This window comes from Lynx rufus, unplaced genomic scaffold (assembly GCF_022079265.1).
Source record: "Lynx rufus isolate CCGP_SWC_20201006 ecotype Redwood Valley unplaced genomic scaffold, mLynRuf1.p SCAF_14, whole genome shotgun sequence".
Classification (NCBI taxonomy): Eukaryota; Metazoa; Chordata; class Mammalia; order Carnivora; family Felidae; genus Lynx; species Lynx rufus.
In genome coordinates, this window is record NW_025814828.1 from 45,304,035 (window position 1) to 45,316,041 (window position 12,007).

General features: G+C 37.3%; 1 pseudogene; it reads right to left on the reverse strand.

Annotated features, from left to right (window-relative positions):
* Nucleotides 1–12,007, reverse strand: part of LOC124509259 (nascent polypeptide-associated complex subunit alpha-like) — a 95,635-nt pseudogene that overhangs the window by 47,067 nt on the left and 36,561 nt on the right.

Consider the following 12,007-nt stretch of genomic DNA (forward strand, 5'->3'; position numbering starts at 1 on the left):
AAGTGAATTTAGAATAATAATCATAAAATTAATCGCTGGTCTTGAAAACACTATAAAGGACAGCAGAGAATCTCTTGCTACAGACATCAAGGGACTAAGAAACAGCCAGGAGGAGCTAAAAAAATGCTATCAATGAGCTGCAAAATAAAATGGAGACAACCATGGCTCGGATTGAAGAGGCAGAGGAGAGAATAGGTGAACTAGAAGATAAAATTATGAAAAAAGAAGAAGCTGAGAAAAAGAGAGATAAAAAAATCCAGGAGTATGAGGGGAAAATGAGAGAACAAAGTGATGCACTAAAGAGAAATAATATACGCATAATAGGTATCCAGAGGAGGAAGAGAGAGGGAAAGGTGCTGAAGGTGTACTATAAGAAATCACGGCTGAGAACTTCCCTGATCTGGGGAAGGAAAAAGGTATTGAAGTCCAAGAGGCATAGAGAACTCCCTTCAGAGGTACTTGAATCGATCTTCTGCATGACATATCAGAGTGAAACTGGCAGAATACAAGGATAAAGAGAAAATTCTGAAAGCAGCTAGAGATAAACGTGTTATAACATATAAAGGGAGACCTGTAAGACTCGTGACCGATCTCTCTACTGAATCTTGGCAGGCCAGAAAGGAATGGCAGGAAATCTTCAATGTGATGAACAGAAAAAATATGCAGCCAAGAATCCTTTATCCAGCAAGTCTGTCACTTAGAATAGAAGGAGAGATAAAGGTCTTCCCAAACAAACAAAACCTGAAGGAATTCATCACCGCTAAACCAGCCCTACAAGAGATCCTAAGGGAGATCCTGTGAGACAAAGTACCAGAGACATCAATACAAGCATGAAACCTACGGACATCACAATGACACTAAACCCACATCTTTCTATACTAACACTGAATGTAAATGGACTAAATGCGCCAACCAAAAGACATAGGGTATCAGAATGGATACAAAAACAAGACCCATCTATTTGCTGTCTACAAGAGACTCATTTTAGATCTGAGGACACCTTCAGATTGAAAGTGAGGGGTGGAGAACTATTTATCATGCCACGGGAAGGCAAAAGAAAGCTGGAGTAGCCATACTTATATCAGAAAAACTACACTTTAAATTAAAGGCTGTAACAAGGGATGAAGAAGGGCACTATATAATAATCACAGGGTCTATCCATCAGGAAGAGCTAACAATTATAAATGTCTATGCGCCAAATCCAGAAGCCCCCAAATATATAAAACAATTACGCACAAACAGAAGCAACCTTATTGATAGGAATGTGGTAATTGCAGGGGACTTTAACACTCCACTTACAGAAATGGATAGATCATCTAGACACAGGATCAATGAAGAAACAAGGGCCCTGAATGAGACATTGGATCAGATGGACTTGACAGATATATTTAGAACTCTGCATCCCAAAGCAACAGAATATACTTTCTTCTCGAGTGCACATGGAACATTCTCCAAGATAGATCATATACTGGGTCACAAAACAGCCCTTCCTAAGTATGCAAGAATTGAAATCATACCATGCATACTTTCAGACCACAATGCTATGAAACTTGAAATCAACCACAGGAAAAAGTCTGGAAAACCTCCAAAAGCATGGAGGTTAAAGAACACCCTACTAAAGAATGAATGGGTCAACCAGACAATTAGAGAAGAAATTAAAAAGTATATGGAAACAAACGAAAATGAAAATACAACAATCCAAACGCTTTGGGATGAAGCAAAGGCAGTCCTGAGAGGAAAATACACTGCAATCCAGGCCTATCTCAAGAAACAAGAAAAATCCCAAATACAAAATCTAACAGCACACCTACAGGAACTAGAAGCAGAACAGCAAAGACAGCCTAAACCCAGCAGAAGAAGAGAAATAATAAAGATCAGAGCAGAAATAGACAGTATAGAATGTAAAAACACTGTAGAGCAGATCAACGGAACCAAGGGTTGTTTTTTTGAAAAAATAAACAAAATTGACAAACCTCTAGCCAGGCTTCTCAAAAAGAAAAGGGAGACGACCCAAACAGAAAAAATCATGAATGAAAATGGAATTATTACAACCAATCCCTCAGAGATACAAACAATTATCAGGGAATACTATGAAAATTTATATGCCAATAAACTGGACAGCCTGAAAGCAATGGACAAATTCCTAAACACTCACACGCTTGCAAAACTCAATCAGAAGGAAATAGAAAGCTTGAACAGACCCATAACAAGCGAAGAAATTGAATCAGTCATCAAAAATCTCCCAACAAATAAGAGTCCAGGACCAGATGGCTTCCCAGGGGAGTTCTACCAGACGTTTACAGCAGAGATAATACCTATCCTTCTCAAGCTATTCCAAGAAATAGAAAGGGAAGGAAAACTTCCAGACTCATTCTATGAAGCCAGTATTCCTTTGATTCCTAAACCAGACAGAGACCCAGTAAAAAAAAGAGAACTACAGGCCAATATCCCTGATGAATATGGATGCAAAAATTCTCAATAAGATACTAGCAAATCGAATTCAACAGCATATAAAAAGAATGATTCACCATGATCAAGTGGGATTCATTCTTGGGATGCAGGGCTGGTTCAACATTCGCAAATCAATCAATGTGATACATCACATTAATAAAAGAAAAGATAAGAACCATATGATCTTGTCAATCTATGCATAATCGATGCCTTTGACAAAATTCAGCAACGTTTCTTAATAAAAACCCTCGAGAAAGTTGGGATAGAAGGAACATACTTAAAGATCATCAAAGCCATTTATGAAAAGCCCACAGCTAACTTCATCCTCAACGGGGAAAAACTGAGAGCTTTTTCCCTGAGATCAGGAACACGACAGGGATGTCCACTCTCACCGCTGTTGTTTAACATAGTGTTGGAAGTGCTAGCAACAGCAATCAGACAACAAAAGGAAATCAAAGGCATCAAAATTAGCAAAGACGAAGTTAAGCTTTCACTTTTTGCAGATGGCATGATATTATACATGGAAAATCCGATAGACTCTACCAGAAGTCTGCTAGAACTGATACATGAATTCAGCAAAGTTGCAGGATACAAAATCAATGTACAGAAATCAGTTGCATTCTTATACACTAATAATGAAGCAACATAAATACAAATAAAGAAACTGATCCCATTCACAATTGCACCAGGAAGCATAAAATACCTAGGAATAAACCTAACCAAAGATGTAAAAGATCTGTATGCTGAAAACTATAGAAAGCTTATGAAGGAAATTGAAGAAGATATAAAGAAATGGAAAAACATGCCGTGCTCATGGATTGGAAGAATAAATATTGTCAAAATGTCAATACTACCCAACGCTATCTACACATTCAATGCAATCCCAATCAAAATTGCATCAGCATTCTTTTCAAAGCTAGAACAAGCAATCCTAAAATTCATATGGAACCACAAAAGGCCCCGAATAGCCATAGTAATTTTGAAGAAGAAGACCAAAGCAGGAGGCATTACAATCCCAGACTTTAGCCTCTACTACAAAGCTGTAATCATCAAGACTGCATGGTATTGGCACAAAAACAGACACATAGACCAATGGAATAGAATAGAAACCCCAGAACTAGATCCACAAACGTATGGCCAACTCATCTTTGACAAAGCAGGAAAGAACATCCAATGGAAAAAAGACAGTCTCTTTCACAAATGGTGCTGGGAGAACTGGACAGCAACATGCAGAAGGATGAAACTAGACCACTTTCTCACACCATTTACAAAAATAAACTCAAAATGGATAAAGGCCCTGAATGTGAGACAGGAAACCATCAAAACCCAGAGGAGAAAGCAGGAAAAGACCTCTCTGACCTCAGCCGTAGCAATTTCTTACTTGACACATCCCCAAAGGCAAGGGAACTAAAAGCAAAAATGAACTATTGGGACCTTATGAAGATAAAAAGCTTCTGCACAGCAAAGGAAACAACCAACAAAACTAAAAGGCAACCAACGGAATGGGAAAAGATATTTGCAAATGACATATCGGACAAAGGGCTAGTATCCAAAATCTAAAGAGCTCACCAAACTCCACACCCGGAAAACAAATAATCCAGTGAAGAAATGGGCAGAAAACATGAATAGACACTTCTCTAAAGAAGACATCCGGATGCCCAACAGGCACATGAAAAGATGCTCAACGTCGCTCCTCATCAGGGAAATACAAATCAAAACCACACTCGGATATCACCTCACGCCAGTCAGAGTGGCTAAAATGAACAAATTAGGAGACTATAGATGCTGGAGAAGATTTGGAATAACGGGAACCCTCTTACACTGTTGGTGGGAATGCAAATTGGTGCAGCCACTCTGGAAAACAGTGTGGAGGTTCCCCAGAAAATTAAAAATAGACCTACCCTATGACCCAGCAATAGCACTGCTAGGAATTTACCCAAGGGATGCAGGAGTACTGATGCATAGGGACACTTGTACCCCAATGTTTATAGCAGCACTCTCAACAATAGCCAAATTATGGAAAGAGCCTAAATGTCCATCAACTGATGAATGGATAAAAATTGTGGTTTATATACACAATGGAGTACTACGTGGCAATGAGAAAGAATGAAATATGGCCATTTGTAGCAACATGGATGGAACTGGAGAGTGTAATGCTAAGTGAAATAAGTCATACAGAGAAAGACAGATACCATATGATTTCACTCTTATGTGGATCCTGAGAAACTTAACAGAAACCCATGGGGGAGGGGAAGGAAAAAAAAAAGAGGCTAGAGTGGAAGGGAGCCAAAGCACAAGAGACTCTTAAAAGCTGAGAACAAACTGAGGGTTGATGGGGGGTGGGAGGGAGGGGAGGGTGGGTGATGGATATTGAGGAGGGCACCTTTTGGGATGAGCACTGGGTGTTGTATGGAAACCAATTTGACAATAAACTTCATATATTGAAAAAATAAATAATAAATAAATAAATAAATAAATAAATAAACAAATAAAACCCTTGGTTCCCAGGATTTAAAAAAAAAATAGAATTACCATATGATCCAGTAATTGCAGTACTTGTTGTTTATTCAAAAACTATGAAAACACTAATTCCAAAAGATATGCACCCTTATGCTTATACAGCATTATTACAAGAGTAAATGCAATGTATATGTGTGTGTGTGTATATATATGTATATATATATATATACATATATATGTATATATATAACAATAATAAACATCCATAAAAATATGAAATCCTGCCATTTGGAACAACATCGATCGAGTACAATGCTAAGCAAAATAAGTTACAGAAAAACAAATAGCATATAATTTCACTCATATGTGGATTTTAAGAAACAAAACACATGAACAAAAGGGGAAATAGAGACAAAACAAAACTACAACAAATCAGACTCTTAAGTATAGAGAACAAAGTGATGGTTACCAGAAGCAAAGTGGGTGGGGGTATGGGTGAAATAGGTAAAGGGGATTAATAGTACATTTATCTTGATTGAGCACTAGTAATTTATGGAATCAATGAATCACTATATTGAATACCTGAAACTAATATAACACTGTGTGTTAACTCCACGGGAAGTAAAATAACAGCAAGAAAAAGAATTATGTTTGTTGATTTTGACTTCTCTAGGGACTCCTTGAAGGAATCATGCAAGGACACTTTTTTTTTCATAATCACTCTTTCAGGCATTTAAGTGGCCATGTGAAGGGCATTCCTTGAAAAGATAGAAAGGCAAATGAACAAGCTGCTACCACTGGAGGCAAAAAAGTACAGGTATGCAAACATTAATATTATGAAATCCTGGCAGGAAAAGCTGAAGTTACTTTGGGAAATAAAGATTGTGAAAAACCTCTTGTGTTCTATAAACCTAAATTTTCTCTAAGAAGTAAATTCTATTAATTAAAAATAATAATAAAGGATTAACTAAATGGACTTACCAGCAGATTGAGCACAGTAGAAAAATATGTTACTGAAGTTGAAGATAAATTACTAGCAATTATCTAAACTGAACGACAAATAAAAATAAAAAGAAAAAACAACAAAACTTCTTCATATTAACAATGAATCTAAGTGCTTTCCCAGTCTAGCACAAATGTTCAAAAAAGACCGGAGAAAACCCTTAGCTTTCACTCTGGCTGATCTTTATTTAGCCTCAGTGCAAGCAGGAGATGAAAGCTCAAGTAGACTAGTAAGCAGATTGGCTTAGTCTTAAAAGGGTGCCCCAACGGGCATCTGGGTGGCTCAGTTGTTTAAATGTCCAACTTCAAATCAGGTCATGATCTCACAGTTCATGAGTTTAACCCCCACGTCAGGCTCTCTGCTGACAGCTTGGAGCCTGGATCCTGCTTCAGATTCTGTGTCCCCCTCTCTGTCTCTGCCCCTCCCCCACTCATGCTCTGTCTTTCTCAAAAATAAAATAAACATTAAAAAATAATTTAAAGGGTGCCCCAAGACAAAGCCAATATACAAAGACTGAAACAGGTTTTTTTTGTTTTTTTAACTTAGGTGTCTGCAAAAATCACACTCAAATCATTATCTGACCACTATCAAAAGGAACAGAGACATCAGAGACCATCCAAAACAAAGAATATTATTTTTTAAAATTAGATTAAAAAAGTCAGTCATTAAACAAACAAAACTCATGGTAAACAACAATTGCAGATGGAGAAGAATCTCAGTTCCACAGTTATAACATTATAATATTCAAAATGTCCAGTTTTATCCCAAAACAATGAGGCATACAAAGGAACAAGAAAGTATGTCCTATTAATAAGAAAATAAATAAATAAACTGACAGAAACTATCCCTGAGGAAGCCCACAGATTGTACTTACTGCTGGAGGACTTTAACCCAAGTCTTAAGTATGCTAAAGGAGCTATAAGAAACCAAAGAAAAAGAACTAAAGGAAACCAGGAGAATGATATCCTAAAAATAGAGAATATCAATAAAGAGAAATAATAAAAAGGAACTCAAATAGAAATTCTGGAGCTGAAAACTATAACTGAAATGAAAAATTCACTAGAGGATTTCAACAACAGATTTGAGAAAGCAGAAAAGAATCAGCAGACAGGAAGACAGGGCAATTGAAAATATTCAGTATGAGAAGCTGTAATTAAAAAAAATAAAGAAAAAATGAACAGAGCCTAAGATATCTGTGGGACACCATATAGTGTACCAACATATAATATGATAATGGGAGTCCCAAAAGGAGAGGAAAGGGGAGGAGAGAATATTTGAAGAAATAATGTTTAAAAACTTCCCAAAGCTGTTAGACGTCATGATCTACACATATAAAAAGCTCAATGAACTCTGAATAATATAAAAAAGAAAAAAAGGTCCACACTGAAACACACTATAATCAAAGTGTTGAAAGCAAAAGACAATCTTGAAAGCAGTAGAAGTAATTCATCATGTAAAAGGCATAGTCAACAATATTAGCAGCCGATTTCTTAACAGAAACCAGAGACAACTGAAGGAAGTGGGATGACATATTCAAGAGTGCTGAAAGAAAAAAAAACTGTTAACAAAATATTTGAAATCCAGCAAACCTCTCCTATAAAAACCAATGAGAAATTAAGGCATTCTGAGGCAAAGCTGAGAAAGTTCATTGCCAGCAAACCTACCCTACAAGCATTCTAAAGGGAATCATTCAGGCTGAAATGAAATGTCACTAGACACTAAATTGAAGCCATTTGAAGATACAGTTGACCCTTGAACACCAATTTCATTTGTGCAGGTCCACTTATACACAGAATTTTTTAAAGAGTTGACAGAAAAAGCCACAAGGCATTTATTTACAAGTACCCACCCCAGACTCCATGAAACCAAATTGAAAATGACTGGGTCAGAAGTCACACCTGCTGCCTTCCGAGTATCCAGGGAGGCCTGCTGAGGCCATCAGCGGTGCCGAGGGGCCCTAGACCTGTGAAGGGCTACAGATAACACCATTTGCCTACGAGGTGGTCACGTTCAACACTCAGGGGTGCCAAATAGGAGGTTGGGCTGAAGTAGAGGAACAGGCCTGGAGGGCAGGAACAGTATTGCACAGGGAGCCCTGTGCCATGGTTCCCCCACCCAACAAGTCCTGTCGAGTGCCTGTAGCCTTCAAGCTCCTCCCAGACCAAGCATAAATCCCTTCCTCTGGAAGTATCCTGGGCCCATGGCCTCCCAGAGGCTGGCACATTTATGTGTGCCCACAGCTGCCAATGATCACAGGCTGGTGTTACACCCCCAGGCATATGGGGCAGCTGTACTGCACCTCCAGGCTTCTGTCACTTCTCATGGGTATTTTAGGCAGCTACTGATGTTGATCCAAGGCCACCAGGCCATGGAACATCGCCATCCTGGAGCCAGTCCCGATGTTTGCCACACTTGTCTCAGCTGGCTACACATGGATTTTTTCAATAAATTACATACAGTACGATAAATGTATTTTCTCACCCTTATGATTCTCTTAATAACATTTTCTTTTTGTTAGCTTACTTCATCATAATAATGCAATACATAATAAAAATAACATACAAAATATATGTTAATTGACTTATGTTATTGGTAAAGTTTCCTGTCTATAGTAGGCTATTGTTAAGCTTTGGGGGAGTCAAAAGATACAGCAGATTTTCAACTGCACAGCAGTTGGTGGCCCAACTCCTATGTTGCTCAAAAGTCAACTGTATAAAGAATCCTGGTAAAAATAAATACTCAGGTCAATATAAATGCTAGTACTACTGCATTTTACTGTATTTGTCATTTTTGTTTCTATATCATTTAGAAGATAAATGCATAAAACAATGATTATAAATCAATATTAAGCAGTATAAAGTTGTAATTAGTGACATTGACAACAAAAAGGGTAACAAACCTATATAAAACAGATTTTATACAATAATGTAGCAAAGTTTATACTGTTTCAAACTAGATAGTTATAACTTACAGTTGTTTCTTTTTTATAATGTTTATTTTAATTCCAGTTAGTAGGGGCGCCTGGGTGGCGCAGTCGGTTAAGCGTCCGACTTCAGCCAGGTCACGATCTCGTGGTCCGTGAGTTCGAGCCCCGCGTCAGGCTCTGGGCTGATGGCTCAGAGCCTGGAGCCTGTTTCCGATTCTGTGTCTCCCTCTCTCTCTGCCCCTCCCCCGTTCATGCTCTGTCTCTCTCTGTCCCAAAAATAAATAAACGTTGAAAAAAAAATTTAATTCCAGTTAGTTAACATGCAGTGTAATATTAGTTTCAGGTGTGCAATTACGTGAATCAAAGCTTCCATACAACACCCAGTGCTCATTATAGCAAGTGTACTCCCTGATCCCTGTAACCTATTTAATCCATGCCCTAACCCACTTCCCCTCTGGCAACTATAAGCTTGTTCTCTATAGTTTAGTCTGTTTCTTGGTTTGATTCTCTCTTTTTTTCCTTTGCTCCTTGGTTTTGTTTCTTAAATGCCACATGTGAATGAAATCATATGTGACTGACTTTATGTCACTTAGCATAATATTCTCTAGCTCCATCCACATCATTTTAAATGGCATGATTTCATTCTTTTTATGTCTGAGTAATATTCCATTGAATATATATACCACTTCTTTATTCATCAGTTGATGGACATTTAGGTTGTTCCCATAATTTTTACATTGTTGATAATGTTGCTATAAACATCAGAGTGCATGTATACCTTTGAATTAGTGTTTTTGTATTCTTTGGATAAATACCTACTACTGCAATTGCTGGACTGTAGGGTAGTTCTATTTTTAACTTTTGAGGAACCTCCATAGGGTTTTTCACAGTGGCTGCAACAGTTTTCATTCCCACCAAGAGTGAAAGAGAGTTCCCTTTCTCCACATCCATGCCAATACCTGTTGTTTCCTGTGTTGCTGATTTTAGCCATTCTGACAGGTGTGAGGTGATACCTCATTGTAGTTTTGATTTGTATTTCCCTGGTGATGAGTGATTTTAAGCATCTTTTCATGTGTCTGTCAGCCATCTGTTTGTCTTCTTTGGAAAAATATCTATTCATGTCTTCTGCCTATTTTTAATTGGATTATTTGCTTTTTGGTTATGGATTTGATAAATTCTTTATATGTTTTGGATACAAATCCTTTATCAGATATATTACTTGCAATTATCTTCCCCCATTCCATAGATTGCCTTCTAGTTTTGTTTATTGTTTCTTTTTTTGTGCAGAATCTTTTTAAAAATATTTTTTACTATTTATTTGTTTTTGCAAGAAAGACAGACACAGTGTGAGCAGGGGAGGGGTAGAGAGAGGGAGACACAGAATCTGAAGCAGGCTCCAGGCTCTGAGCTGTCAGCACAGAGCCCAATGTGGCACTTGAGCCCACCAGCTGCAAGATCATGACCTGAGCCAAAGTTGGACACTTAATCAACTGAGCCACTCAGGCGCCCCCAGAAGCTTTTTATTTTGATGTAGTCCCAGTAGTTTATTTTTACTTCTGTTTCCCTTGCCTCAAGGGACATATCTAGAAAGAAGTTGCTACAGCCAATATAAAAGAGATTACTGCCACTATTCTCCTCTAGAGTTTTTATGATTTCAAGTCTCACATTTAGGTATATAATCCATTAGCAAATTGAATTTAACAATACACGAAAAGAATTGTGATTAAGTGGATTTATTCCAGTGATGCAAGGATGGTTCAACACCTGCAAATCAATCAACATGCTGCACCATATTAACAAAATGAAAGGAAACTAATCATAAAATCATTTCAATATATGTAGAAAAAGCGTTTGGCAAATTCAACATCCATTTATCATAACTCTCAACAAAGTGGGTATAGAGGGAACATACTTCAACATAATAAAGATCAAATATGAAAAACCCACAGCCAAAATCATACTCAATGGTGAAAAAAATGAAAGGTTTTCCTTTAAGATCAGGAACAAGGCAAGGATGTCTGCTATCCACAGTTAACATTTTTATTCAACAATATATTGAAAATCTGAGCCATAGCAATTAGCCAAGAAAAAAATTAAATGCATCCAAAATTGGAAAGGAAGAAATGAAACTTTTAGTATTAGCAGATGACCTGATAGTATATATAGAAAGCCCTAGGAACCCCATCAAAAAATGATAGAATGAATAAACACATTCAGTAAAAATACCAATTAATATAAAGATCTCTTGAATTTTTATACACTTGTAATGGACTATCAGAAAGATTAGTCAAGAAAAAAATACCATTTATGATTGTATCACAAAGAATAAAACATCTAGGAATAAATTTAACCAAGAAGGTGAAAGACATGTTCACTGAAAACTATAAGGCATGGATGAAAAAAATGAAGAAGATACAAATAAATGAAAAGATTTTTGTGCTCAAGGATGGGTAGAATTAATATCATTAAAATGTCCATATTACCCAAAGATATCTGCAGATATAATGCACCCTTGATGAAAGGTCCAATGCTATTTTTTACATGAATATAATAAACAACCCTAAAATTTGTATGAAAATGTAAAAGACCATGTATAACCAAAGCAATCTTGGGAAAGAAAAAATCAGCTGTCAGCATAGAGCCCAATGTGGGCTCGAACCCACAAACCACAAGATCATGACCTGAGCGGAAGTCAAAAGCTCAACACACTAAGCCACCCAGGCGCCCCTCATGCTCTCTGATTTCTGAGTGCACTATGAAGCTATTGTAATCAAAACAGTATGTTATGGGCAAAAAACAGGCACTGAGTTTAATGAAACATAATAAAAAGCCAAGAAGTAAACCCACACTTATATGGCCAATTAAATTTTGGCAAAGTTAACAAGAATATACAATGGAAAAGAAACAGTCTTTTCAATAAATACTGTTGGGGAACTGGAAAGCTACATATAAAAGAATGAAACTGGAGCACTATCATACACCATATACAAAAATCAGCTCAAATAGATTACAGTCTTTTAATGTAAGCCCTGAAACCATACCACTGATATGGGATGCCTGGGTGGCTAAGTTGGTTAAATGTCCAGCTTTGGCTCATGTCATGATTTCAAGGTTTATGAGTTTAAGCCCCACATGGGATCTCAGCAGAGACCCTGCTTCACATGCTC